General features: G+C 39.5%; 1 protein-coding gene across 3 annotated transcripts in view; it reads left to right on the plus strand.

Moving 5' to 3' along the window:
• Nucleotides 1–11,443: 11,443 nt before the first annotated feature.
• Nucleotides 11,444–19,027, plus strand: part of LOC117824544 (tyrosine-protein kinase Fyn) — a 132,385-nt gene continuing 124,801 nt past the window's right edge. The window contains exons 1-2 of one of the 3 annotated variants that reach the window (XM_034700066.1): nt 11,444–11,512; nt 13,654–13,825. The gene's annotated coding sequence lies outside the window, so the exon portion shown is untranslated. The remainder of the gene's footprint in view (nt 11,513–13,653; nt 13,826–19,027) is intronic. The other 2 variants (XM_034700067.1, XM_034700068.1) reach the window with 2 other exon arrangements.

The following is a 19,027-nucleotide window of genomic DNA, read 5'->3' on the forward strand; positions in this document are numbered from 1 at the left end:
GCCGTGCAAACACATGCACGTAACTGACTGTTTACCTCTCAATCACCTCCACCTGCAAGTCACTCCTCTTCACCTGTGCTTCATTCTCAGTCCCAGCAGTGTAACGCCCCCCCCCTCTGTCTCCCTCCACAGCTGTATCAACATGGTTTTGTTAATAAAGTTATTTTCTTGATTTTGTGATGCTTTCTTTTTATAATCACAGTTTCTATCCGCGAGTGTGTGTGTGTGTGTGTGTGTGTGTGTGTGTGTGTGTGTGTGTGTGTGTGTGTGTGTGCCCATCGGCCTCAACTCTTCTCCCTCGACTCTGCCTTCTTCCTTCTTTTCTTTTTTTCAATTTCATTCATAAAATTCAGCAGTATCATGCCACCATTTTCACTCCAATCTCATGTTGCTAGGAAACTGCAGCATGGGGGGGGGTGTCTGCTATCACCCATTTTATCTCCTTAGTAGAAGAGACTAACTCCTCCATCCATCTGTTGGATCAGTCTGCTCCTCACATGCATGTCTCCTGTGTTTAGAAAGACTCTCTGGCATGTTAGCCTCAGGGTTAATGTGGCGCCCTTCAAATAGCTACAGACTGGATATGAGAGGCTGACTTATGCTAATACAAAATGTTATAATGAGGATACTTAAACAATAAGAATCTGGGCTCACTGCACCGGTTTCCTGTAGCCAACAGTCCTACAGGTACATGTGGTGAAATAAAAGCAAAGTAAGACCAGGTTACTTTCCCGCACCATGGATAAGGATGTTCAAGTTCAGTCAACAAAACAACATTAACCTACAAGGAGGACAGAAGGCTGGTGGTGTTAGTGCTGCTAACCTTAGCCAAACTCTGTTAAACCAATGAGACACCCGTATACTGTGTGATCCTGAGTTTACTTTCAATCTTGACTCTTCTCTGAAAGTTTCCTTTCCTTTAGACTTAGTCGGTTTGTCTGAATTACATTTTTGTTTAAATGAAAAGGAAAGTAGTGGCTTCGGGACACAATGGACATGCTAACTCCAAATAACTTCAGCTAGTTTAGAAACAGGCAACAGTTGGAGGTGAGGCCATAGCCTAGCTGCCTGGCTTACAGCAACAACACACCCACAAGTCAGATCAGATCAGATCAGTCAAATCAGCCACTGCATAACGCTGAGCCTTAATGTAATCACAAAACACGACTTATACAAACAAAAAATCAACAATTTGTTGATAATAGTCGGTGGCGTCATCGCTTGTGTATTTCCAGTCGGAAACGAACATCGCAAAGTCAGCGCGACCGGTGACCGGCAAGCAACAGGAAGAGAAAAATGGCTTTGGCCACTTCAACAACACGGCGGGTGAAAACATGGAAAGCACGGGAACATTTCACCCTAAACACGCCAAAGACACGGAGAACGTGCTTGATCTGCAGAGCGGACCTTGCTTTTTCATGGCAGTACGTCTGTGATGCGGGAGCATTTAAAGCAGAGGCATGTCGGACATCTGGAGGATGCGGTCTCCGACTCTCCTCAGTGAGATAGTTAGCTTGTTACCTAGCTAGCTAACAACGGGGAGACGGAGATGTGTTAAAAATAGCTTTAACTATCATTTCAGCCAAAGTCCACCAGCTAAACTTTGTGTATATACATGTGTTCAGGTTTCTAGAATCAAGAACAATAACATTGCTTGGATGATGATAATTTAATGGCGTATTTACAGTGTTACAATGTTACAATGTTACAATGTTACAATGTCATTTAGCAGACGCTTTTATCCAAAGAGACGTACATACAAGAACAAGAACAACACAAGCAAAGATCAAGACAAGAGGAAACAAGATCAGTATGAGTAACAAAGTCCATTTGGGTGCAGGTACTAGCAAGCAGTGTAAAGGCAATGCACAAAAATAAGTAAGGATTTTTTTGATTTTTGATTTAGTAAAATAAGAAACATCTACAATGAAGCAACCAAACAATTTAAGACCTTCCATTATCATCATCAACAATTAACATCACCACAATAATGACCAAAGTACCAAGTGCTGGGTCACTCAAGAGCTGAACACAGATTCCCAGAGTAGAGCAGGACAGTGTGAGTCAACTGTAGCTGGAAGACATGATCTCCCACTGGGGACAACAGTGGAGAACAGTCTAGCTAAGTGCATAGTGCTTCCTAAAGAGCTGGGTCTTTAGCTGTCTTTTGAAAGTAGAGAGGGACTCTGCAGATCAAATGGAGTTGCTAGTGATTTTGAAGCCTTGTGTGCTTGAAGCACTAGGCGCCGTTCTGAGGCTGAGCGTAGGCGAGAAGGGGTGTACAGTAGACCTGGATGAGGGGTTCCAGGTAAACTGGAGCGGTTTTGGTTCCTGCTTTGTAAGTGATGATTAGAGTTTTGTATCTGATGCGAGCTGCAACTGGAAGCCAGTGTAGTGAGATGAGCAGGGGAGTGACATGAGCTGTCTTAGGCTGGTTGAAGACCAGACGTGCTGCTGCGTTCTGGATCATTTGCAGAGGTTTAACTGTGCATGCAGGGAGGCCTGCCAGTAGAGAGTTGCAGTAGTCAATGCGTGACATTACAAGAGCCTGAACCAGGAGCTGTGTTGTGTGTTCTGCATACAGCTAAAAAAATTGGAGTTATGTATATTTATTTCATATTGTTTTGCATTAATAAGTGAAGGCATTTTTTGATGGGGCTGCTCTTATGTAAAAAAGACCTCAATGTACTCTGACACTATCACCCTCGAGTGCGCTTAGTGTGAAGAGAGAGAGAGAGAAATGTTTGCTTTCATGGTCAGACTTTTTTACCTTAGCTTTAATAGAATCTAAGTCAGGTCTTGTTTATAGAAATGAATCTAATGTCTAACTGAATTTGTTTTAAATGTAACTTCACACAGTCAGGGACAATCTTCGTTCTTATTCTTTATATTTTAAACTATTACTAAATGCTATAATTCATAAATAAGACAAGTCATTTTGTTCAAAAGCCTGGAGCAACTTCAAGTTTTTAATTGACCGGTGTATCCACATATTCTGCATCCAAGTTAAAAGGGAGCTCTTGTATACATCTTTGCCCTCATAAATGTTCTTCTTTCTTAGCCTCAGTCCTCTAGATCAGAGAGTCATGGTGGCCACACTTATCTATACACAGATGTACTCCTCAAAGGAGACGAATCGAAATAAAAGAGTGAAAAGAATATTCAGATACAGAAGCAAAATCGTTCTCTTAAGGAACTCATAAATGTTTGTGCTTCATCTCAATCTGAAAAGTCACTGATAGAATAATCTCCAAGGTAATGATGGTGACTTAAAGGTGACACATCATGCAAAATTGACTTTTTAATGGTTCTCTACCTGAAATATGTGTCCCTGTCTACAAACCCCCTGAGAATGAAAATACTCCATTCTGCCCCTGTTCTGATTTCTCCACCTTTCTGTAAATGTGTGTGAAACCAGCCGTTTCAGACTTCAGTGTTTTTGTTACGTAACAACAATATCCGGTCTGTAACGGAGTCAGAGCTCGGAGCTTGTTCAGCCCATAGACTGTATAAAATAATACTGAACCCCTCCCCCGTTTTTCATTACCTGCACACATGTGTGCTAACAAGGAGCTTAGGAGGGAGGCATGCTAGTTGTAGGCTGTCTTAATAAACACAAAGGTCGGTTTTACTCCCCACGTCTGCAGATTTGAAGATCTAGTGGATGATTTTTATTTATCATGGAAAAGTGCTAGCGCTAGTTAGCATAGCTACATAGCTACATGTTAGTAGCTGTTTACCAAGACACACGTCGACATGCTGACAAATAAAACAACAAGAAACACTAAATCTGTGACCAATGGTTCAGAAAGGTCCTGCTGCAGGCGCCTCTCCGTCAGGATCAGATTCTGGATCAGATTCAGAGGGTTGAAGTAACGCGATCTCTGAGCAGCCGTGTATATTCAGCCAACATGTAAACATTAGATCAACGTGCTGGAGAGCCGAGGGCACACCCACTTCCCGAGGGGGCGTGGTCAGAGGGAAAACAGACTGTTCTGATGAGGACTGAAGAAGAGGGTTCTTCAGGCAGACCAAAATCTGATTTCAAAGTGTTTTTTTGAGCATAAACTTTAAAGACATGTTTTGGGGACCTCTTAGACCAATATATATTGATGAAAAAAGCGTGATATGTCACCTTTAAAAAGTTAGATATTACCATCTGAAATTCAGAGGAACATATTTAAGTTGTAATTCATTTTTTATTGTATCTTTTCTTTTTCTTTGAGCACACAATACATATTATAGCAAAGAGAAAAAAAGAAAAAAAAGCATCTATATGTGCTTGAGAGGTAGAATAGAATAGAATAGAATAGAATAGAATAGAATGTACTTTAATAACAAATAATAATAATACATTTTATTTATAACGCACTTTCCATTTCCAGAAATCTCAAAGTGCTACAGGCACACAGTAAAAACAAACTTTTAAAAGCAGTACTTAAAATAACTTAAAAGCCTCTTTAAAGAGGAAGGTCTTTAAATGTTTTTTAAAAACATCCACAGTCTGTGGGGTCCTGAGGTTGCTGGGCAGGGAATTCCACAGACGTGGTGCAGCAGCACAGAAGGCCCGATCTCCCATGGTCCGGAGCTTGGTTCTGGGAGGGTGGAGGAGGTTCTGATGTGGAGTGCGTGAGTTCCGGGTTGGGGTTTGCTGGGTGAGGAGTTCTTTGAGGTAGAGTGGGGCGTTTCCATAGATGCACTGATGGGTGATGAGTGCGATTTTGTAGTTGATTCTTGCGGTGACAGGAAGCCAGTGAAGTGTGTGGAGTACTGGGGTGATGTGTTCGTGTTTTCTGACTCTGAGTCTGAGTAAGATCCTGGCTGCGGTGTTCTGAATTAGTTGGAGTTTGTGGAGATTTTTGATGGGGGTCCTGATGAGGAGGGCATTGCAGTAATCGAGCCTGGAGGATATGAAGGCGTGGACGAGCTTTTCAGCGTCAGATACGGTGAGGGAGGGGCGGAGTTTGGCAATGTTCCTTAAGTGAAAAAAGCAGGATTTGGACAGGTGTTTGATGTGGTTGTCCATTGTTAGGTGAGGGTCCAGTCTCACACCGAGGTTGGTGACAGCAGATGAAATGGGGATAGATTGTCCAGAAAAGGTGATGATGGTTATGGGGGATGATTGGACCTGGTGGGGGGTGTCAATAAGTATGGCTTCGGATTTGGAGCAGTTTAATTGAAGGAAATTTTGGCTCATCCACGCCTTCATCTCCTCCAGGCAGGTGGTGAGTGTTGAGAGAGGTGATGGAGCAGTTGAGTTGGTTTTGATGTACAGCTGGGTGTCGTCGGCATAAGAATGGAATGAAAATTCATACTGGCTGATGATATGACCAAGGTGGAGCATGTATATCGTGAAGAGCAATGGACCAAGTACAGACCCTTGAGGGATACCGCAGGTGAGAGGAAGCGTTGCAGACTTTGCAGGTCCCATGCTGACAAAATGGGTCCTCCCAGAGAGGTAGGATGTAAACTAGTCCAGGGCAGAGTTTGAGAGTCCAATGTCTTCCCGGAGACGATTGAGGATAATTTATTAATCCCCCAAGGGGTAAATTCAGTTGTTTGGCAGGTAAAATTCAAAAAATCACATAAAACAAGTAATTCAAGTGTCTGTCAGCTCATCTCCCATTGGTTAGAGAGGTCTGAAGCCTAATGTCTGCAGGGATGAATGATTTTCTGTATCTCTCAGTCCTGCAGCGCAGAGAGATGAGCCGTCCACTGCTGCTGTTTCTTTGGTCCACAAAGAAGTTGTGAAGTGGATGATCTGTGTAATTTAGAATGGCCTCTAGCTTCTTCTGTGTGCATCTCTCCACCACAGCCTCCAGCGAGTCCAACCTGGTTCCAATCACACTGCCAGCTCTTTTCACTAGTTTGTCCAGTCGCCTCGCATCCTCGTGTTTTATACTGCTTCCCCAGCAGACTGCAGAATGGAATAACACTTGCCAGCACAGATTGATAAAACATCTGCAGCATCTCTCTGCAGATGTCTAAGGATCTGAGCCTCCTTAAGAAAAAGAGACAACTCTGGCCATATATTTACTGCTCTCAATCCTTTAGATTAATCAAGTGGTGAAACCCTTTAAATCCTCTGCTTTTCACTGATTATCTTTAGACTGAACAAAAGAATCACACATGACTTGGATAAACTGTTCTTTAGGACTCTTAAAGACACCTTTAAGGGCAGTGAATACCTTCATCCACTTGGAGAGAAGCCATCAGATTTCACAAGCTGTGTTTCAGCAGCAAGAAACTCTAGACAGTTCTGGAAATCAGTCCCAGCAATGTGAAGTTTGTTGAGACGTATCCTTGAAAAAGAACAGATGAAAACAATTGATATTTCAGTATTATTAACTGTCCCAGTGAGGCGGATTAAACACCACCAAGGGGATCAGGCTGGTTCAACCAACAAGAAAGCAGCCGTCGTTACTTTTGACTTTCAGGTGAAATTATGTCAAACTGCATGTAAAGAGCACAGTTTGACATATTCAGGATATCACGCCTTTCAGCCCAGTCGGTGTCTTGTCTCACCCTGTAAGGATTTCCTTTTCTCTTTTTTTTTCAGTGGCCCTAATACTCTTCCGTACTTCGGCGCACCTTAGCTCCATTATTGAAAGGCAAACTTTTCAGAGCACCCATCCTACTCTTACACATTCTTACAAACAGCCAGTGGTGGACAGAAACAAACTAAATTTACTTGAATAATGTACTCAATCAATCAATCAATCAATCAATCAATCTTTATTTGTATAGCGCCAAATCACAACAAACGTTATCTCAAGACGCTTTTACAAACATAGGAGGTCTAGACCACTCTATGTCAAATTATGAACAGAGACCCAACACCAAGACAGGGTAAGACTCAGTCTGACCCCACCTTAATCCACCATGAGCATTGCACATCGCAGTATTTAGCTAGTTACAGTGGTGAGGAAAAACTTCCTTTTAACAGGCAGAAACCTCGAGCAGAACCAGACTCATGTTAGACAGACATCTGCTGAGACTGAGTTGGGTCTGGAAAGACAGATAGAGGGGAGTAAGAGAGAGAAGTGATAGTGATGAGACGAGTAGTAGTAGCTGTTGCCGCTGGAGTCCAGCACGTCCGTATCAGCTGGAGTCCAGATTGTCCACAGCAGGAGGACGTCTACGGCAGCTCAGAGGAATCTACGAGACAAGGGAGCTCAGGGACTCCAGAAAGGTCTATGGTTAGTAACTTTAATGGGACAGGCAGAGTTAAAGTAAGTGATGAAGGGGTTGGGGGGAAGAAGGTGAGCTAGGATCCCAGTGTGTCAGTGTGCCAGTTCCCCCGGCAGTCTAGGCCTATAGCAGCATGACAAAAGCTGGTCCAAGCCTGATCCAGCTTACTGAAGTACATGTTTGAGTATCTGTGCTTTACTTGAGTATTATTTTTGGGGAACTTCTTACTTTGACTCCATTCAAAGACAAATCTCATCCTTTTGACTCCTCTACATTTCTATCAGTGCTCTAGTTACTCTCTACTTTATCTTTGAAGTCAGCTGATGAGTCTTCTTTTCTGAAATCAGATCCCAAAGACCGTAAACTGTTGGTGTCCTTGTGTTTGGTTTGTCTCAGTGGTGTAGCCGTACCTGTCAGTAGATCAAACGTTCTTCAGATCAGTGCGTTCTTTTAGTCGTGGTGATGATGGCTATGACTGAGAAGGATGATGATTCTCTACCTGAGCACCACGGCCATATTTTAAACCCACGTTTGAGCTTTTGAAATAAAGAATGATTGTTTGTATTGTTGTAAATCTCTGATCTGTTTACCACACAAACTTCATCACAGCCTCCAAAACATCAGCATCTAACCTGAGAAAGCATGTGGAGGTCTGGAGCTAACACACTGCTTTGATTCCAGAGGAACATTGGAAACTTGTCTGTGCTTGGAGTAACTTAGTTTAGATTTCATGGTAGACTCTTTACATATGAAATCATGTTTTCTAGAGAAACAGAACGGAGCAGAATGTTCACCCATGCATTCTTGACTGACCTCATGCTTTGTGAAAATACGTTTAGAGATATTTAAGTACTTTGAATAGTTCAGTATTTTTACACTGGAAAAATGCCCCTCCAAAAAAAGAGAAAAGAAAATGTATTTCAAGGTACTTTTACTTTGAAATAAGCAAAAAAAATCTGCCAATAGAACAAGTGAAAATTTACTTGGTAAGATTGCTTAAAATAAGATGTAATATTTACAAAACTGTGATCTTAAAATTAGCAGGGGAAACTTATTTATCAATATTGTACCAGTACTTTAAAGATTAGTGTCTCAGAATAAGACAGGAATGATAACAATTAATATTTTTAGACTCAAAAAAATATTTTTGCACTAATACATTTCATCATCAACTTCTTTCAGATATATTCACCTTAATTTGAGTTGTATTATAGCAGCACTTCTCTAGGTTTAAGACCATCTTGTACTTGAAATAAGATGACAAAGTTGAATTGTCTCATTTTGAGATATGTCTTCTCATAGTGAGCTGGATATACTAATATTCAGTCATGTTGTTTGTTAGGAGAAGCCAGCTTTGCTCTAAAGTAGGTGTTTCATTGTGTGCATGTAGTTTGAGGATGAATATTTTTATCTGATTTAAAGAAACAGTGTCTGAAAACTGAAACCCACCCTTAAAAAGAACTTCTTTCTTTCTTTCTTTCATCAATGGAGGTGTTTTCTGATAGTCTCAAATAAAATGCATTTACTTAAATCAAGTAAAGGGTTTGTCTTAAATCAAGATTATCCATCTTCTACTAATAAGATCTCAGCTTGAAAAATGTCTGAAATGTTAAATAAACCTTGTTTCTTCTAAATTAAAACTCAAAACAAGATCATTTCAAGATTGTTTGACTGAACAAGATATTTAAGATGTCTTAAAACAAGTCCCTCTATCTTGCTCAAATGTTACTGTTATGATTGTCACTAGGACTGGACCCAAAATGCAGAACTCAGGCAAGCTGGATTGTGAAAAATACAAGTGTTTATTTAGAGTGAACTCCGTGGTAATGGCGCCGTGGGTAACGAGCGGAGCAGTCCCTCTTTCCAGTGTCCTTCCACAGAGGGTAACTGGAGCTCAGGCAAAGGCAGGCAGGTTCAGCAGCAGACAGGGAAGCGATCAGCACGAGAGCAGGAAGCATGCACTGCAAACTCTGAATCTAGATGAAAACACACAAGGACGTCAGCTAAACACACAAAGACAAGCAAAACAAAAACATGCTTGAGGAGCCACGGACTCAGTGTACCCCTTAAAACTGAAGTACGATCTGGCAACGAGTAGGAGAGAATCCGGAGTCTTTATAGGAGAGGGTTGATTATTGAGTGGCTTCACCTGGTGCTGCCTGCAGAATGGAAACCCCGCCCACATTCACCCACAAGACACAAACAAGGGGAAGAGACACAGGAGGAGGAGCAACAGACAGGGAAATGACAAAACCCACACAAAGAGGGAGAGGAGAGGGCTGCCATGATGAGGATCATGACAGTTACTTGTTAAGTAAATTTATCTTAGATCAAGTGGGTGAAGACATTTGGACTAAAAATGAGACAATTTCACTTGGTAAGATTTTGAGTTTTTGCAGTGTAAAAGCAAGTACTCCAGGACTTTAACTCAAGTCATAATCTGACTGAACAACTTTCACTTGTATTGGAGTAATATCTGCATCAACAACCAACACTTCCCTCCCATAGGAGCCATGTAAAGATCACAAATAAAAACAAAACAATCACTGAGGGATTCATCAAGAAAATATATGTAGACATATACAAACACACACATATAGATATGTACATGCATACAAACACATACACATGCATACACACACAAGTACATTCATGCATACATATAAACATGCATACACATCCACATATATTTTAGCCAATCACATGCTGACCACAAAAGGTGTGGGCTGAAGCCAAGGCTTATCCTGCCTCCCCTTTTACGTAACTTATACCATATAGTAATTACAACAGTAATTATGTTGTTTTATAACAAAGCAGTCTTTAAACATTTCATTCAGAAACAAACTCACAAACAAAAAACATTTCAACAAGCAGCAGTTCAGAAATCTTAGTGAAATCTAATTTAAATGAACAGTTTATACTTCATCCATATATTTATTTATCTGTTTGTTTCTAAGCATTTTTTTCTCTCTCCCAAACGTTTACCCCTCTGACAGATACACACCTCTGTTTTATTTTTGACCTTGTCTTTGTTTTTTATTAAATACCTGTGCCTCTTAAGTCATACCTGCTTTCTCTGATTTCAAACAACCTCTGAACACAGTTAGGAAGTAAATTATGTTTGGCTTTGTACATTACCTGTGCAGTTTTGTACAAAGCAAAACATAATTTACTTCCTAACTGTGTCTGTCAGAAACATAACACACACACACTTAGTTTCTATCTATCTATCTATCTATCTATCTATCTATCTGTCTATCTGTCTATCTGTCTGTCTGTCTGTCTGTCTGTCTGTCTGTCTGTCTGTCTATCTATCTATCTATCTGTCTATCTGTCCATCTATCTATCTATCTATCTATCTATCTATCTGTCTATCTGTCCATCTGTCTATCTGTCTATCTGTCCATCTATCTATCTATCTATCTATCTATCTATCTATCTATCTATCTATCTATCTACCTATCTGTCTATCTGTCTATCTATCTATCTATCTATCTATCTATCTATCTATCTATCTATCTATCTATCTATCTATCTATCTATCTGTCTATCTATCTATCTATCTGTCTGTCTATCTGTCTATCTATCTATCTATCTATCTATCTGTCTATCTATCTATCTATCTATCTATGTATGTATCTATCTATCTGTCTATCTGTCTATCTGTCTATCTGTCCATCTATCCATCTATCTATCTATCTATCTATCTATCTATCTATCTATCTGTCTATCTGTCTATCTATCTATCTATCTATCTGTCTATCTGTCCATCTATCTATCTATCTATCTATCTATCTATCTATCTATCTATCTATCTATCTATCTATCTACCTATCTGTCTATCTGTCTATCTGTCCATCTATCTATCTATCTATCTATCTATCTATCTATCTATCTATCTATCTATCTATCTATCTATCTATCTGTCTATCTGTCTATCTGTCCATCTATCTATCTATCTATCTATCTATCTATCTATCTATCTATCTGTCTATCTGTCTATCTGTCCATCTATCTATCTATCTATCTATCTATCTATCTATCTATCTATCTATCTATCTATCTGTCTGTCTATCTGTCCATCTATCTATCTATCTCTTGAAACTGTTTTCAGCTGTTTGTTGGGAGATTTCCAGAGTCAGCTGTCTGCCCTGCAGTTCTTCATTCAGACGACAGATGGCGCTCCAACGTTGAGTAAGTCAAATCAAACATGCACAGGATCTCAAACAGCTGATTTGGATTTGATTAGAAGTCATGCAATAAACTAGAGCAGGTTTACCCCCGTCAGATAAAACCAAACTGAAGGTCTACTAGAAAAAAGGTGAGAATGGAGCAGCATACGAGACCTTATCTTCTCTTCCATTTTCTTTCTTTTTTTATCTTTTTGTGTTCAATTACATTTTTGAATCACTTTAAATCTCATAAACTAGTATTAATATTCATACTAGACACGTTCATGAAAAATGATACTTCCATCTCCCCTCCTTTTGCTGTTTTCTGATTGGACCTCAGCCCTGTCAGTCACCGGACAGAACCCGTTTTGAGTGATTCACTTGATTATAAAAAGCTCGGAAATTAGAGACACCATGCATGACTTTTTAAAAATCAAAAAAGAGGTTATAAACTAGGTTTAAATCGCGAAGATTGATCCATTAATTTAATTCTAACACTAAACCGGTAAACACTGCTGATGAGGTCACAGAAAACGCAGTCACGACGACAGTAAAGGGCAATTACACAAAAACAAAAGTGTAACAGGACCAAAACAGGGACACAAACGGTCGGTAAAGTGGTACTTCTGTAAGAGAAGCAAATGTTTTATTATGATAATAACAAAATAAAATAAATAAGTAGCCTTTAAAACGTGTTGTTTAATTCAGGGGGATTTATAAAAAGAACAGCCACTGAAATGAGGACATCTTTAGTGATTTGTTAAGCCTGAATTAAAAAACAACTTCACAAGATGTTCCATGTTCTTAATTGTTCTCATGATGTTCTCCTTCAACAGACCCAGCTAGCAATGTTTTCTTCTAAAAACATCCAGATCGCTTTCTGTTCAAAGAATGTTCTCAGATAACATTCTCTAAAAACATTAATAAAATGTTAAGTGACAAAAGTGCTCAAATATTATGCCCTAATGTTTTTGAAACATTCTCAGCAGGGAGTTTTCTTGATGTTCACAATTTGTTCTCAGATAACGTACTCTAAAAACATTCAATTATCTGTGACCCACAGAGTTTTATCAAAACATCCTTTGAATGTTAAATATAAAACATTCTGTCTTTGTTCTAATTAAATATCACCAGAATATTCTGAAATGAAACATTTTGTGATTTGAGGCGTCAGAAACATCCTGAAAACATCTTACACATGTTCCTTAGAACATGTTGCTTCTTTGTTATTAAGGAACATTATGAGAACATTGTATGGAAAACATTAAATAATATTTTTCCTAGATAATATTATCAAAACATCCTCTGAATGTTAAAGACAAAATGTTCTTGTGTCATTAATTGTTAAAAAGGAACATTTTTAAACCGATAAACATCCTAATGATGTTTTTTGAATATTAAACTCAAAACCTTGTCTGTTACCTACAGAATATTATCAAAACATCATCTAAATGTTAAAGACAAAATGTTCTTCTTTCTTTAAAAGTTAACAAAAAAGTAACATTATTTAAATCGATAACATCCTTAATATGTTCTTTAAATATTACACTCAGAACCATGTATTGACACATTATCAGAACTTAGAGGGAATGTTGGCCAATGTGGTGAGAACATTCCCTGCTAGCTGGGATATAGCCGGAAACGTAACACTTGTTATAAGATAAGATAAGATAAGATATACTTTATTTGTCCCCCATTGGGGGAAATTCTTTTGTTACAGCAGCTTATAACACGGGACAGGGGAATACAAGAATGTACTAACATAGTTAAAAAATAAAGCAACAGTAATAATAGCAATGACAAGGGTAAAATAAAATAAAATAAAATAAAATGAAATAAAATAGAATAAAATAAAATAAAATAAAATAAAATAAAATAAAATAAAATAGAATAGAATAGAATAGAATAAAATAGAATAGAATAGAATAGAATAGAATAAAATAAAATAAAATGAAATGAAATGAAATGAAATGAAATAAAATAAAATATGGCAACTATTACAGATATATACACACTATGTACACTTCTATCTGATAAATAGATAAGAAAAGTTATTGCACAATAATAATAATAATAATAATAATAATAATAATAATAATAATAATAATAATAAAAAGCTCATGTTTTTCTCCATAAATGTGGTCCTTATCCTCCATCGTCATTAGAACAGAAAAAAATATAATAATATTATTATTGTTATTATTATGCTTAAGAATGAGCCTCTGCCTCTCTGTTGTTGTATCCACAGTGTGTAGTTCGAACGCCTCTATGTGTCTCGTTTTTCCCACAGCCCGTGAAGGCACCCTCGCTTCATTGTGGCCCTGCAGAGCTGGTAACGCCATCATCACACGCAGCACGGAGACATCGGGGCCAGCACGGCAACGCTTCTGTCCCAGCCTCTCTGCCACATTACTCCAGGAGATGGACTGCAGACCTGCGGATCAGTAGACGGGTCTGAACCGGTAAGAGTCTCTGATTGTGCTTTTATCCATCAGACAGCCTGTGCGCGTCTCTACAGCGCAATGAAGCACTCTGATTTGTGCAGGTAGGACTGTTATTCTATACCTGGTCTGTGTGGAGAGCCTGTCTGTGAGAGGCGGTGGCTCCTCTTTTATTCTAAATAACGATTACCTGTGTGTGTGTGCGCGAGCGCGCTTGTGTATGTGTGTGTGCGCGTGTGTGTTCAGTGAAATAGCTTGCACACATTTAGTCTGGTTCATGAAAAAACGGCACCCAGAGCTCATTAGACAAGTAGGTTATCCACGGTCACCAAGGAGCGCGCCGTGTCTGTGATCCCAGGAGGAGCGCTCCTTCAGAGCATGTTGACGCATTGGTTTGAGATCCTCTGCTCTGTTGTTTACCTCTACCCCCCCCTCCTCCCTCACTCCCTCCCTCACCGCTGTCTCCCATCACTATCAGCAGCTCCGATGGATGCTTACACTGCAAAAACTCCAAATCTTACCAAGTGAGATTGTCTCATTTTTAGTCCACATGTCTTCTTCCACTTGATTTAAGACACATTTACTTAAGAAGTAACATTTGATTGAGATAGAGGGACTTGTTTTAAAACATCTTAAATATCTTGTGAAGTCAAACAATCTTGAAATGATCTTGTTTTTAATTTAGAAGAAACAAGGTTTATTTTACATTTCAGACATTTTTCAAGCTGAGATCTTCTTTGTAGAAGACTGATAATCTTGATTTAAGACAAACATTTACTTGATTTAAGTAAATGCATTTTATTGGAGAATCTATCAGAAAACAGCTCCATTGATAAAAGAAAGAAAGAAAGAAAGAAAGAAAGAAAGAAAGAAAGTTGTTGTTTTTAAGGGTAGGTTACAGTTTTCAGACACTGTTTCTTTAAATCAGATATAAATATACATCCTCAAACTACATGCACACAATGAAACACCTACTTTAGAGCAGTGTTTTTCAACCTTTTTTGAGCCAAGGCACATTTCTTACATTAAAAAATCTGGAGTCACACCACCAACCAAAAGTGTTACAAAATGACACATTTAGTTATGAATCTATTTATCTGAGGGAGGATCCTTGGTTACTTCTTTAACTGTGTCAGGGCGAAGCATCTCATTTACACTGGCTTGTGCAGGTAGTATTAATGTCTCTCTCTCTATCTAATGTTTTCTGATTTGGTTACGAGTTCAGATACTAAGTAGCTCGCTTTGAGAGCTCTAGCAGACACTGTTGTAGTTTTTCTCATAAAAGTTGCATTTTCCACCGCCCATATTATGCTCTTCATCCAGGTTAGAATTTAGTCCAGGGCCCTGTTTGGAGTTTTCATTTTTCCTTTTGGAATATTTATCGATCGCTGTTGTACGCCTACGTCTTGTCACACACATCTCATGCACATAATCCACGCTAATTAAGTTAAATTAAAAATGTCCCACAGCACACCTGACGATCTGTCACGGCACACTAGTGTTCCATGGCACACTGGTTGAAAATCACTGCTTTAGAGCATAGCTGGCTTATCCTAAAAAAAGAACCTGACTGAATATTAGTATATCCAGCTCACTATGAGAAGACATTATATCTCAACATGAGACAATTCAACTTTGTCATCTTATTTCAAGTACAAGATGGTCTTAAACTTAGAGAAGTGCTTAACTGACTCAGCTCTAAGCTACATATCAATACTTTTACCAGGGCTGTAACGATTCATCTACTACATCGATGTATCTGTTTATATTCCTATGATCTGACTACATGGATCTGTGCTCGGCTAGTTGTCCTTCCAGACGACATATATGGATCTAACATCGTTTTAAAAGTAATAAATGGATTGTATCCATACTAGGAAATAACACATTGGATTTAAGCACGGCAGACTTTATATGGATGTGTTTTTTTTACACTTCAATGATAAAGATGTTAAACGTCACTCAATTCAGGCTGCCTGTCTGTGACGTCATCACCATGCGGTCCAGCGTGTGGAAACACTTTGGCTTTTGTAAAAACGGTGATGTTCTAAATAAGTCGCTCTCTGTTTGTAGGATATGTAAAGGTCAAGTAAAGTTACCGCGGCAACACCACAAATCTATCCAACCACCTACTAAGGCGCCATGGGATTTCACACAACGTTTATATCCATCATTAATTTAGACCTGATTCCCTTACAGGAAACAACAGGACTCTAGGACTGTCCAGTATCAAGGGATTTATTCCACAGTCACACTGGTTGAATTTTTGGCTAAAAAGTTACTGAATCGATTTCAAGTGACTGAATCGTTTCTGATCGTATCGTTCTAAATGAACCAAGATCGTCCTTTAATCATATCGGCAACCACGAATCATATGAATCGAATCATTGTTAAAAAGAATCATTACACCCCTATTTTTTTACAATTTCTCCAAATATAACTGCACAATATTGACCTTCAGACTGTCCACCTCTGTAAACCAGTCCCTCCAGGATTTCGCGGGATTTGTTTGTGATTGTTGCGGCCCAAAAAGCCTGAATTTGCGACAGCTTTTTGAAAAAATTGCGGTGAAAGTTGCGATTTTTTTTTTTTGCTTTTGTCCCCCAATAACATCTCAGGGGCAAGTAAATACGCTAAATTACAGTTGTTTTTAGAAAACATTCTTGATGTGGCCACTGACTGTATTTTGATTCTCTTGATTCACAGAAAAATGCCATGAAAGGACTGTATTGCACATTTACGACGGTCCCTGAATGCACCTCGCAGCGACTGATGCACAGTCAGTTCACGCACTCTGAAATGAATCTGCATCTTTGATGACAAGGAGTTGATCAAAACTTACTGAATGTGTCTGATGTGTCACCAAACTGGATTAAATCAAGCTGTAGATGAAGAGCTTTTTACCGTAACCACGGCAACAACGTCAAACATCAAATAGTAAACAGACGTCCCCCGGTTGTGTCTTTGTCACTAACACACACCGGGGGTAAAAATCATCAATGAAGATGAGACAGATGCATGGAGGTGAGGAGAGCTGGTTCATAAAGCACACCTGCTGCAGGTAGAGACCAAGCTAACACTGAGCCCTTCAATCTATAAATAACAACGTTGTCATGGTCACTTGTCCTGCCTGCTGTCCCCTCTCTTCACCCGTTCTCTGTGCGTGTTTTGTTGTTGAAAAGTGCCGATCAAGTGAGGACTTATGTTTATGTTCCAAGGAAGTCAAATTGATGACAAACCCGATGACGTACAGGGGCTGAGATTGAGGTAATTGGTCAAATTTGCAGGAAAGTTGCGGTGATTGTAAAAAATTGCAGGGCCGCGAAAAAATCACGCTGATTGGTTGAATTTGCGTTGATAGTTGCGATCGCGAAATCGCAACTTCCTGGAGGGACTGGTAAACAAGATTATTTGAAGCCAAGTGACTTGTTGAATAACAACAAGGGGGCATTATTTGGTCTAATCTAACCTCATGAAGTCAAATAAAACTCTACAAACCTACAGCTTACTTTCAATCAGATTCAGCCTAACTTGATGCTGTGAAAATATGACAATTCCCCACTTTAGGCAAGAGACGTGGATCTCACCGAGCTGTGGAATTCTGAATGTTTGTTTATGTATTCAGACAATTTTAGTTATCTTAGTGCAGTTATAACAAAAGAAAAGAAAAGCTTAGCCCTATGCGGTCAGTACCACTTTGCCCCCCCACTACGACCCCCCTGTGCCACAGTATGACGTGGAGCTGAAGTGTCCTGTGTTTTGGTTTTCTTCAGAAGTACTTTGTACTTTAATCCCAAGAAAGCCAAATTCCTTTGGTTTGTGAGCAGTGCCAGCAGCTTGCTGACACTTTACAAAATGATGCAAGATCTCTGCTAAAAGAAGACCAAGCTGCTGGTTCACACCGGATGTTTCCACATACTGATTTCAGGTGCAAAGTACAGGAGCATGGGGTGTTGTAAGGCTTTGAGGATGGATCTGTGCCCAGGCTGCTGGGGTAATCTGTGCTGATCAAGCGGCAACCTCCGGTCTCAAAATCTGAAGCCCATGCGGAAGTGTTATAAAATGCAGTTCATCAAGCGTCAACTTGAGGCTGCTGCAGAAACACCAGAAACCACAGAGACACCATTTCAAAGAAGACGACCTTTACAGCAGAAGTAAACATGTTTACAGTCTGGTTCAAAAAACAAGTGTAGTCTGGATAGATCATTTCTCGATGAGCACACACTGTACAGGGGGTGAATGTTTTTCTAATGTGACGGTTCAGAAGATATTAAGAAATGAAGGAACACATAGCTGTTAGCTAGGAGGCTCAAACTCCACCTCTTTACGTCACACTCTGCCTGGTTGAGTTCAACATTTCCAATATGGCTCCCGCCGACGATTGGCTTCAAAACAGCGCCCAGGAACAGATGGATGACTTCACGGATACTACGTCTATTATTTATACAGTGTATGCTGCTGATATGAAGGGTAGCAGAAACCAGGGAGCAACCATAGAGGTGTGCTTCATGAAATACCCTTTAGTAGAATTTCATAAGGTTTTTTTTCCTCTTCACCCCTAACATACATCAGTGATGAAGACAAGCTGTGGACATGTTGTAGTTCAGTGCTTCTCCAAGTTAGATAAGATAGATAGATAGATAGATAGATAGATAGATAGATAGATAGATAGATAGATAGATAGATAGATAGATAGATAGATCTTTATTTGTCCTTAATAAGGAGATTTGTTGCCACCGTCTGTACAGGAATACATGTATGAACACAATAACCACAACCATCCACCCAGCCTCACAGCAATGGTGCCCCGCGTCCCACAAATATACACACCAGACACATATGCACACACTGGACACATATAAAACACACCAGACACATATGCACACACTGGACACATATAAAACACACCAGACACATATGCACACACTGGGCACATATAAAACACACAAACCGGGCTCGCCTACAGTAAGGGGATCTGTACCTGCGACCGGAGGGGAGTAGTGTGAAGACTGAGTAGAGGGGGTGTTGGGGGTCCAGTGTTATAGTGCGTGCTCAGAGATAAGATAAGATAAGAGAGTCCTTTACTCGTACCACAACGGGGAAATTCAAGTGTCACAGTAACAGAGTAGACAGTGCAAAAGAAATATATACAGCAAACAAGAGCCTATAAAGTAACAATTATTAAAAAGTTATTAGCAATTAAAATTCTAATTCAAATTAAAG

This window comes from Notolabrus celidotus, chromosome 13, assembly GCF_009762535.1.
Source record: "Notolabrus celidotus isolate fNotCel1 chromosome 13, fNotCel1.pri, whole genome shotgun sequence".
Taxonomy (NCBI): Eukaryota; Metazoa; Chordata; class Actinopteri; order Labriformes; family Labridae; genus Notolabrus; species Notolabrus celidotus.